Raw genomic sequence first — 12,116 nt, forward strand, 5'->3', positions numbered from 1 at the left:
TTGTTTGATCTCTCTAACTTATGAAGCAACCAAGATTTAATGATTTGCTGTGTCAGAAATTATTAGATCTTAGGAAGAATGCTCGACTAAATTAAATGTAACCGCTTGTGTTTGTGTTGTTTAGTTTCAACGATCTCTCTAATTCTTAAGGCTGCTACTAGATTAAAACTTTAGCGCTTGTCTTGGGTTGTTTAGTACTTAGGGTTTATTAGATTGCTTGTTTTCTAATTAACTACGACTAAGAAGAGATAGGAAAATTGTTCCGATGGTGAATATTCAAAGTGTGAATTGATATATACTTGCATCGATGATCAATTGTAAAATTCTGATGGTGGATGTTGACTTAGACCAAGGTTTATTCTTTTGATTAATTTCGATACTTTAATTTGAATTGTTCCTAAGTTGTTTTTTTTTCTTAAAATTGTTTTCATTATACTCCACCCCCTCCTTGTTCACGTAGCATAAAACTGTGCTAGATACTCCCTGTGGGAATGATCCTTACTCGCACTACTACATATATTTTTAGGAGTATAGGTTTTATTTTTGGTTGCCTGCGAAAGCACACCAAGGCCCGAGCAAACGACTAGAATAGGGACGTTGGCTATTCAACCTTTATGAGAAATCAGGACGTATTCGCTTGGAGTCATGAGGACATGCTCGGAATTGACCCCTCTATCATCGTCCACAGATTGAATGTGTCGCCCTCATCCTCCCCCGTCCGACAGAAAAAGCGAGTATTCGCTTAGGAACGAGACAAAGTGATAGCCGAGGAGGTTCGAAAGTTACTGGAAGTAGATTTCATTAGAGAAGTGTACTACCCTGACTGGTTGACAAACGTGGTTATGGTAAAAAAGGCCAATGGAAAGTGGCGAATGTGTGTAGACTTCACAGACCTCAATAGAGCTTGCCCCAAGGACAGTTACTCGCTCCCACGAATAGATACATTGGTAGACTCAACTGCGAGACATCAGCTTCTGAGCTTCATGGACGTGTTCTCAGGATACAACTAGATCAGAATGGAGGAGGCCGATCAAGAAAAGACTTCTTTTGTTAACAACCAAGGGCTCTTTTGCTACAAAGTGATGTCATTCGGGCTCAAGAACGCAGGGGCAACGTACCAAAGATGTTTGCACACCAGATTGGCAGGAACGAGCAAATTTATGTAGATGACATGCTGGTGAAAAGCTTACGAGAAGACGAACACTTGAGCGACCTCTAAGAGACCTTCGACACCCTCCAGATGTACAACATGAGACTAAATCTGAATAAGTGTGTGTTCGGGGTTACTGCGGGGAAATTCTTGGGATTCATGGTATCCCAAAGGGGTATCAAGGTTAATCCAGAGAAAATACGGAATATAATGGAGCTAGTCCCACCGAAGACGGTTAAGGAGGTACAAAGCCTGAATGACAAGATAGTAGCACTTAACAGGTTTGTCTTAAGGGCGATGGATAAATGCCTACCCTTCTTCCGTGTATTGAAGAGATCATTTGAGTGGACAGATGAGTGCCAACAGGCGTTCGAAAATCTAAAGTTGTATCTTTCGTCTCCTCCATTACTCAGCCCATCCAAGCTCGGGAAAGAACTCTATCTGTACTTAGCCGTCTCGCAAGCCGCTGTCAGCACGACTTTGGTAAGAGAAGAGGATGGGTTGCAGAGACCCGTTTACTTTACGAGCCGAGGGTTTCGATAGAAGAAAGGTATCCCCAGATGAAGAAGCTGGCATTTGCATTGGTGACTGCAACACGAAAACTCAAGTCGTATTTCCAAGCATATACTATTGTTGTCCTGATGGATAAGCCATTAAGAAGAGCCACGAGTAGCCCCGAAGCGGCAGGACGGATAGCGTTGTGGGTAGTCGAGCTAAGTGAGTTCGATATACGATACCGTCCGCGAACTGCTATAAAGGGACAGGTGGTGGTAGACTTTATCGTCAAATTCACTCTCATGGAAGGACAGGGGGCAGAAGAGGTTCCACAATGGAGTGTCCATACAGATGGATCTTCAAATAAGCAAGCATGAGGGGCCGGTGTGGTACTCCACACCCCGGAAGGAGATAAGATCGAGTGCATGATCCGCTTGGACTTTCCTACGACCAATAATGAAGCAGAATATGAAGCCTTGGTGGCAGGATTGGACTTCGCAAAAGCAGCAGGAGTTGAAAATATGGTTGTATAGTGCAACTCCCAAGTCGTAACCAGTCATATTAATGGTAACTACGAATGCAAGAACGAAAGAATGAAGAAGTGCCTTGAGGAGTGAAAGGTAGAATTGGCAGTCTCCAAATCAAATTCGTCCAAATCCCAAGGGAGGAGAACGAATGTGCTGATCGTCTAGCTGAGGCAGCCTCTACAGAATACATGCTCGTCCCCAATTAGATACTATCCTTGTCCAAATCTCTTCACTCATAGACGAGGTTATGAGTGTGCAGGAGATAGGTGTTGAAAACAACTGGACCACGCCATTAGTCTCCTACCTAAGAAATGGCATGCTACCGGACAGGAAGGACGCTGCTAGAAAATTGAAGGTCCAAGCATTGCGGTTTGTTCTAATAAAAGATGTTTTATATAAAAGAGGTTTTTCTTGTCTATATCTAAGGTGTTTGGGCCCCGAGGAGTCAGACTACGTCATGAGAGAGGTCCACGAAGGGATCTGCGGAAACCACTTAGGGGCACGATCGTTGATGAACAAGCTGATTCGAGCAGGATACTACTGGCCTACTATGTAAAAGGACGCACAAACTTATGTCAAAACTTGTGACAAATGCTAGAGATTCGACAATGTCATCAAACAACCGTTTAAGGAACTCACCCTTATGACGGCCCTGTGGCCGTTCGCTTAATGGGGATTAGATATCATAGGCCCTTTCCCAATGGCAGTCAGGCAGCTAAAGTTCCTTGTAGTTGGCATCGACTACTTCACCAAATGGGTGGAAGCAGAAGCCTTAGCCACTATCACGAAGAAGAATATTTGGAGTTTTGTTTGGAAGAATATCATTTGTAGATACGGGATACCCAGGGTGCTTGTCTTGGACAATGGAAAACAGTTCAACAACAGCACATTCAGAGATTTTTGTTCGGAACTAGGAATCAAGAACCACTACTCGTCGCCTGCTCACCCACAAGCCAACAGACAGGTGGAAGTTACGAACCGATCCTTGCTCAAGATTATCAAGACTCGGCTTGAGGGGGGCAAAGGACATATGGCCAGAGGAACTACCGAGTGTTTTATGGGCATATTGGACAACAATAAGAACACCTGCAGGGGAGACACCATTCTGACTAGCATACGGAAGCGAGGCAGTCATCCCAGCAAAGGTAGGGCTCACGAGTTACCACATGGAGAATTATGACGAGAACAAGAATGATGAAGCTATACACCTGCAACTTGACCTGGTGGGCGAGGTCCGAGCAACAGTTGAGCAAAGGATGGCACGATACCAAAACCTTATGGCGAAGTACTACAACTCCAAAGTCAGACACAGAGGCTTCCAGGTAAGAGACCTAGTTTTGAGGAAGGTAATGGGCGCCGCTAAAAATCCTACCCAAGGAAAGCTCGGTCCCAATTGGGAAGGACCTTACAGAATTACATCATGGCTGTTGATGCCCATTTTTGCGAATCCATATCCAAAAGCCCATGAGGAAGAAAGCCTAATAAAAATCAAGGCCCAAAGACCCACCAAGAAGATCGAAGAGCAAGAAAGGTCCAGAGAAAGAAATGCAAGGGAAAGTGATCTATAGCAAAATGTAGATCTGCAGCAAATTACAAATCTGTAGTAGAATACAAATATGCCGCAGAATACAGTTCTTCGGCAGATCAAGACAAATTGGGCCTAAGATCCTTTTGATCTAGTCAACATTATTTGGCCCACAAAGACCCAAATCCTTTTGTATAAAAGGATAGGTGTGAAAACTATATGAAAAAGCATGATGAAAAGAAACAAGGAACAGTAGGAAGTGTCAGTAGCAGGAATCACGTGAAGGAAAGAAAAGCCAAACCAAAGGAAATGACATACACAGCAGGAAACGCGTGAAGAAATAAGACAAAAACCCACAGCAGAACAAAACAGAACTAATTTGCTATGGCAGAAATGGCGTGAGAACGAAAGAAGACAAAAGCAGAATATAGTAAAGCAAGCACAGAAGGGCTGGAGCACCACCAACCTGTATCCAGCCAATACAAGGGAGGTGGGCCCACGGTCAAGGGGATTAAGAGGGTGTGGTTTGGTGGTGGGGGGAAAAGGGGGTCTATATTTGGTTTCCTACCATGACTTCTTTTGGGAATATACCTTGTTGGGATGGTATTTTACCCAAAAGAAGTAATAGATGGTTGAGACCATTTGATGCATGCCATAGAGCTAGGTAGTGAGGTAGCCCAATCCTTGTCCATTTGAACCTAAAGGTAGAGGTATAGAGTAGGAACAAACAAAATGGAATTTTGTTGTGAGATGAGTAATGGTGCAACTGACATATTCTAAGTAATGACAGCGGTCGGGGCAACCAATAGGTTGGTGGGTAGTCCTAAAGGGATGCCCACAACAAATCAAAAACAGTTGGTGAAGCCCTAGGGGTAAAAGGGAGAAATCCCATTGAATCAGTTCGCTATAAAAGGAAGAGGTAACTATGGAAGAAAAGGGAGGACTAGATGGGGGGGAGGCACCTAAAGGAGGCACTTAGAAAGAGAGATTCACCCAGAGAGAAGGGTCCAAGAAAAGAAAAGGCCAAATGGGGGGACAACCCACAACAACAGAGTTGTAAGAAACTAAATGTAAAAAAGGAACGAAGTGAAAGAAAGAAAGTGGTTAAAAGAAGAGAGAAAATACGGCAGGAATAAGGGCATGCATCAATAGACCATCTTTTCCCTCCCTCTTTGAAAACCCACTCTTTGATGTTCCTAAAAGTAATAGCTAGTAGCCATTTAGGCCTATTCTCCAAAATGCACAATTTTGATAGCAAAAGCCTATGTCAAGGTTGTTCAAGTTGGGGTTTGGGTTCTTTCTTGGTTTACTTATCCTATGGGAAGATTCAATACTTGATTTCAATTGCAAATATATTTGATTTCTCTCATTATAAATTATATCTGCTGTATTTAGTCATTCTGCCGTAGCATGTTTTTATCATGTTTGCTGCATCAGTTGTCCTGCTATGGTATCTTTACTTGTTGTACTAGTTATTCTACTGTAGCACATTTTCATTATATTTATCGTGTTAGCTATTATAGTAGCTAAACCTTTTCTACTAAAGCTTTCTTCTTTATTTGTTATTACGTGTTTTACTTTTGACACAAACTAATCATTATCCTGCCATAAGTATATATATATACATATATCTTGTTTCTCATTTTCTGCAAAATATATTTTATAGATGTATATGTGAATACGTATAAGTATATTTACCAATATGTGTATGTATATATTTGAGAATATGCTAACCCATGTAAGCTAACATTTGCTTGATTGATATTTTCTTTGGGTTTTAGATTTGTTTATGTGTAGGAAGTAGAAAAGTATTTCTGCAGTAAAAAAGTGAAGAGTAGTCATTCACATTGCAAAAGGCTTTACTGCACGGCAGAAGGCTTTAATGCATAGCAGACAGTTTTAATGCACAGCAAACAGCTTTACTGCACAGCAGAAGGCTTTAATGCACAATAAAAAGCTTTATTGCACAGCAAATGGTTTTATTGCACAGCAGGAAGTTTTACCACATAGCAAAAAAGTCAGTCCTGCAGCAGAAATTGGAGAAAAGTTCAATCTGCAGCAGAAACTGGAGAAAAGTTCCTTCTGCGGTAGAAATAGAGGATAAGCCCACTTTGTAGCGTCTTCCCTTGGACTTGGACTCAGCGTTTGCACACAAACTGGTAGTAGCAAAATGTTACTTTGAAACCCATTCTGTAGAGCGCCAGGCCCGACTTCCTTCTTAGAAAAAGAAACGTAAAAGGAACTCTCTACAATGGCAAAGGAAAGGCACCTACCATCTGGAGACGCTAGACGGGCAACAGTTGCAACATCCATGGAACGCTAAGCACCAACGAAAGTACTACCAGTAAAGATGATGACATAGAAAGCAACATCCACCAGACCTTTAGTTTACTTTTAGATAATTTTTGCTACATTTTCCTGTTTTTTCAGTTCACTATTTATACGATTTATTTTTGCTGCAATAATTTTTAAGTATATTTTTAAGCTTCTCCCTGGAGAAATTACCCTCCTATGAATAAATGACTATAATAAGAGGAGTATTCAGATATGACTAGTGTTTTTTATTCTACAAAATTTTATCAAGCCCACAAAGTGGACGGGAACATCTGAAAAGGAATGAAATAACTGAAATCCTTGTGGACGGTTTTTCATCCCAGGAGGACGAGATGTCCTGAAGTCCATAAAAGGACAAATTATTACTCAAGTCTATAAAGTGGATGAATATTCTTATGACGATTCATCCAAGAAGGGTGAAAATGACCGCCCAACAGATGGACGGATCTATCACGAAGTCCAATAAAATGGATGACTCACCCTTAGAGGATAAGATGTTCTGAAGTCCATAAAAAGGACAAGTTATTACTCAAGTCCATAATATGGATGAATATTCTTATGACGGTTCATCCAAGAAGGGTGAAAATGACCGCCTAACAGATGGATGGATCTATCACGAAGTCTAATAAAATGGATGACTCACCCATAAAGGATGAGATGTCCTGAAGTCCATAAAAAGGACAATTTATTACTGAAGTCCATATTATGGACGAATATTCTTATGACGGTTCATCCAAGAAGGGTAAAAATGACCGCCCAACAGATGGACGGATCTATCACGAGGTCCAATAAAATGGACGGCTCACCCATAGAGGATGAGATGTCTTGAAGTCCATAAAAAGGACAAGTTATTACTCAATTCCATAATATGGATAAATATTCTTATGACGGTTCATCCAAGAAGGGTGAAAATGACCGCCTAACAGATGGACGGATCTATCATGAAGTCTAATAAAATGGACAGCTCACCCATAGAGGATGAGATGTTCTGAAGTCCATAAAAAGGACAAGTTATTACTTAAGTCCATAATATGGATGAATATTATTATGACGGTTCATCCAAGAAGGGTGAAAATGATCGCCCAACAGATGGACGGATCTATCACGAAGTCCAATAAAATGGATGACTCACCCATAGAGGATGAGATGTTTTGAAGTCCATAAAAAGGACAAGTTATTACTCAAGTCCATAATATGGATGAATATTCTTATGACGGTTCATCCAAGAAGGGTGAAAATGACCGCCCAACAGATGGACGGATCTGTCACGAAGTCCAATAAAATGGATGACTCACCCATAGAGGATGAGATGTTTTGAAGTCCATAAAAAGGACAAGTTATTACTCAAGTCCGTAATATGGATGAATATTCTTATGACGGTTCATCCAAGAAGGGTGAAAATGACCGCCCAACAGATGGACGGATCTATCACGAAGTCTAATAAAATGGATGACTCACCCATAGAGGATGAGATGTCCTGAAGTCCATAAAAAGGACAAGTTATTACTGAAGTCCATATTATGGACAAATATTCTTATGACGGTTCATCCAAGAAGGGTGAAAATGACCGCCCAACAGATGTACGGATCTATCATGAAGTCCAATAAAATGGACGGCTTATTAATAGAGGATGAGATGTTCTGAAGTCCAAAAAGGACAAGTTATTACTCAAGTCCATAATATGGACGAATATTCTTATGACGGTTCATCCAAGAAGGGTGAAAATGACCGCCCAACAGATGGACGGATCTATCATAAAGTCCAATAAAATGGATGACTCACCCATAGAGGACGAGATGTCCTGAAGTCCATAAAAAGGACAAGTTATTACTCAAGTCCATAATATGGACAAATATTCTTATGACGGTTCATCCAAGAAGGGTGAAAATGACCATCCAATAGATGGACAAATCTATTACGAAGTCCAATAAAATGGACAGCTCACCCATAAAGGATGAGATATTCTGAAATCCATAAAAAAGGCATCATTATTCACGTCCACAAAATGGACGAATCCATCCAGGACGAATGGAATACAAGTCCTTGTGGACGGACTCATCCTGAAGGATGATGAAACAACAAAAATTCCCAAGTTGAACGGTTCATCCCATGAAGATGAAAGTTTTATCAGTCAAACAAATTGACGGGTCTAATATAAATGAGCAATTTATTAGCCCCATAAGATGGATGGTTCATCCCGGGAGGATTCGTCCAAAACAAATAACAATCTGCAAGACAGGTAAAACAGGACGGACTCATTAAGTGGAAAACATTAACATTTTGTCCCTCAGCAAATGGACTCATTCTATAAATAATAACCGGTGAACAGAGTCAACACCACATTAAGTTAATATCACATTAAAAGTTGATCACATTCACATCAACTACATCACGGATAAGTTATATATTGATTGAAAACCACAACAAAAAAGTCAATAAAAGGACGATGTTTAAAATCAAAAAATTAACTATTCTAGTCTTTACATAAAACAAAAATCTATTAATGAACGGTCGGGGTATCATCCTCATTTGCATCCTCAGGATGATGGGTACCTTCTTCAACTATTTTCTCCTGGCCTCCTGGAGCAGCATCCCCATCACCCTGAAGGACGACGACGGCATCTTCTACATCTTCAGCAAAAAGGTCCTTCGTACTCTCCAAAAGGACGAGCTAAGCTGTTGAATGGGCCTGAGTCTCAATGGAGACATGGGACATGTCCAGGTCTGGATAAGAACTCTTCACCTGACAGAGGGCATCATCAAAACCTTCAGCAAATGATTCTCCAAGTTTTGAAAGGAGGGCATCGGAGTCCCGATACTCGCGTACCGCTTCCTCCTTCACCTGACGAAGTTGGTTCTTGGTGTCAACAATTTCTTTCTCTTTGTCCTCCAGAACCTTCCTCAATAACTCCACTTGCTTTTCAAGCTCCACTCTGTCTTGCTTTAAGTAGGCAAGTTTCTTCTCCATACTCGTCCTCCAAGCCTTTAGCCCGTTCAACTCGTCCTCTGTCGAATTGGCCTTCGCCCTGACACGCTTCAAGGCCATCTCATGGCTTAGGCAATGACCCAGTAGCCCCTTCATCATTAACATTTCCTGAAAGCGAAGCAGAATTAGAAATATGGCAACATAAAAAATATAAATAGAAGATGGACGGACGTAATTACCAGAGCAATACAGAAAAGCCCCATCTCTCCCATTGCTTCAGTAGCATGGTTGCTCAGGTCCTCATAGTCGTCGGTTGAAATTATGGACGCGAGCTTCTTCAAAGCATACTTAGAATCCTCACGAAGGAGGACCCAACGGTGTCCGGACCCTTCATTAAGCCCTTCCCCTGTCCTATTCCGATTGGGGTAACCGTTTTCTTTATTTCGGCTTTCAAACCCATGATGGTCTCAAAGGCAGTCTTGGGCTTCTTTGGAGGATGGTCTATTTTCTCCTGTAGTTTTCTTTTAGTAGACGAATTAGATGAACCCGTCCCCTTGGAGGTACCCTTCACTTGTTTTTTCATGGCAGCTTGCTGCTTGATATAAGCCTTTCTCTTGGCATTGTCCATTTCTGTAAGATAGTGGACGGGCGTTTAAGAGCGAAAATAAGCATAACAAAAACTCAAGGTGATGGACTTATGTTGACAGACTTGGGCTTCGTATCGATGGGCGGCTATGGTCGGCTCTGGTCTGTCACAATACCAGTACAATGTATCCAAATTGACCAATTTAGCCTACGTCCTCTCTTCAAGCTGGGTTTTGTTAAAAATCTTCTCCAAAAAGCTGAACTGTTCAAGTGAAATTGGAGGACGGTCCTGAGCTGTATAAGAAGACGAAAAATTATATGTTGAAGTTGAAACAAAAATAAATATTTGTTGATGGACGCATACCCGACGGTGGCATTATGCCCCATGTTTTGTCAACAGGCATAAATTCGTTGTCACCAGGGTGACACATCCACTTGTCACCTTCTAAAAAGAAGTAACGACTCTTCCAATCCCTGTTGGAGTCAGGGTTCTCACAAATGAGCCTTAGCAACGGGCTTTTAGGCGTGAAGTTGTACATGCCCTTGGACTGAGAAACCTCAGCAGGATGGTAACAATGGAAAAACTCTTCCACTGTCAACCTCCGTGCTCCGTCTGACATGGCACTGTACAGGACCTCCACACTAAGAAAGACCCTCCAGGCATTTGAGGAGATCTGGTTGACAAACAATCTGAGGTATTGGAGGAGACGATGGTAAAGGGTGCTTAAGGGAAACCTGAGCCCTGCCTTTAGCATTGGCTCATAGATTCCTATGTCTTCAAGACTCTCGGAGTAACACTTCTTTGATTTGTAGGGTAGACGCATGGGTATACGAACGGGTATTTGATACTTATCCCTAAGTGTTTTGAAGTGTGATTCTTTGATTTTAGAAATAAAATCATGGACCATCCATAAGGGAAGTAGGATGAACTCCCTCCCTAAGCCCATCAAGGTCCTATGACAGATTGGATTGGGGGATCGGCATCCATTAGACCGTCACTATAGTCAGCTTTTGACCTCTCCATCTCTGAATCCTCATCCCTTGAAAAGGAAGCTGACGGACTCCTCTCCTCACTGGGACTATTAGGGTCTTTGTGACCTGACGGGTACACTTCATCGTAGTCCGCTCCATCGCGGACAAACGACTGGTTACTTGACGCACTAGACATGACCTACATGTGACGGTAAATCTTAAGACTGACGAGACTATAATGGTTGACAGAAGTGTAAGAGCCTACAAAAATAAGAATGCGTAAAATTTGAAGTAAAAGGAAAAGAATACTTACCAGGATGAAGTCAAACAGTGAAAAGGTGTTGATGACGGATGCAACAGCTAAACGGTATGGACGTCTAACAAGGATGACGGACACAATAGCTGAACAGTATGATCATCTGACAGAGATGATGGGTGCGCTCTGATCGTGGATTTCAGTAGAAAGTAAAGTAATGAGAGGAAAGTATCTCAGTTTATATAAGGAGAATGACACGGAAGACGAAGGGGCACTTCGATCCAAGTGAGCGACCATTCAGTAAACACCACGTGTCCATCATTAATGATCCTAGGCCAACCTGTCAAGTCTGGGGGCATTCGTCAAAAAATCCGGGTTAAACCGTCACCCTGCAAGTCCTTCCACTTAGATAGAACGGACCCACGGGGTGAGGTGGCAACTGAAGAGGGAGAAAAAACTAGATATGACGGATCAGATTAGATGGACGGATCCTATGTGGACGGACGAAAGGGTGGACGGACATAAAGGCCACGTGGCACTCAATTAATCATTATGTGGTCTCCAAGAAACCCTAAAGGGAAACGGCTTGCACCTCACGATTAACCCTAGTCCATAGAGTCCCAATACAAATGGAATTCTAACATAAGGAGAATTCTGGAATATACGCTCATTAATGGAGATCTTCCCTATAAGGAAAAGACTTGTGATACAGGTCAAGGGAATTCGGTTCTACGCCATTATGAAAACCCAAAGACCCTTAGAAAACAGGTACGAATAATTCACCGCAACTCTATCACTCTAAAGTTGTGAAAAGTTTTAACTTGACCTTCAGAGGGTATTTGGCCAACACCACACCGGTGCTCTCTGTTAGGTCTTCTCTTTTCACACTGGTGGTTTTTCGGCATCATCAACACTCATAGTACTCAAAGCATCAAGTAAAAGCCAATACAAAATACAACTAGAGGAGGGGTAGAGAAATCTGAAATGATAATGCTAACAATGGATGGTGCATCTATTCCATGGCAAATACCCCAAAGTTCAGCAACCATAAAGTGAGTGTAGCCAATGCTTCTAGAAAAATCATTGATCTCTAATGAGACCCCTTGCATTGGTTCTTCTCGAGTTTCCCTGGGTTAACCCATCTATGTTAAGCTTGAAGAAACTATAGGGATGGGCTTTCCATCCAATGAGAGTGCATTTCAGTTGAAAGCCTTGCCATGTATGGCAAGGAGTAGAAGTTATCGATGTAAAGGGCTTTGATCTTCTCGAGAATTTCACAAGGTTCAAAAGGTAGGTTCTCCATGACAATTTTATTGCGAGTCATCCTATGACCCAAATATTAATAG

The sequence above is a fragment of the Quercus lobata genome, chromosome 9, assembly GCF_001633185.2.
Source record: "Quercus lobata isolate SW786 chromosome 9, ValleyOak3.0 Primary Assembly, whole genome shotgun sequence".
Classification (NCBI taxonomy): domain Eukaryota; kingdom Viridiplantae; phylum Streptophyta; class Magnoliopsida; order Fagales; family Fagaceae; genus Quercus; species Quercus lobata.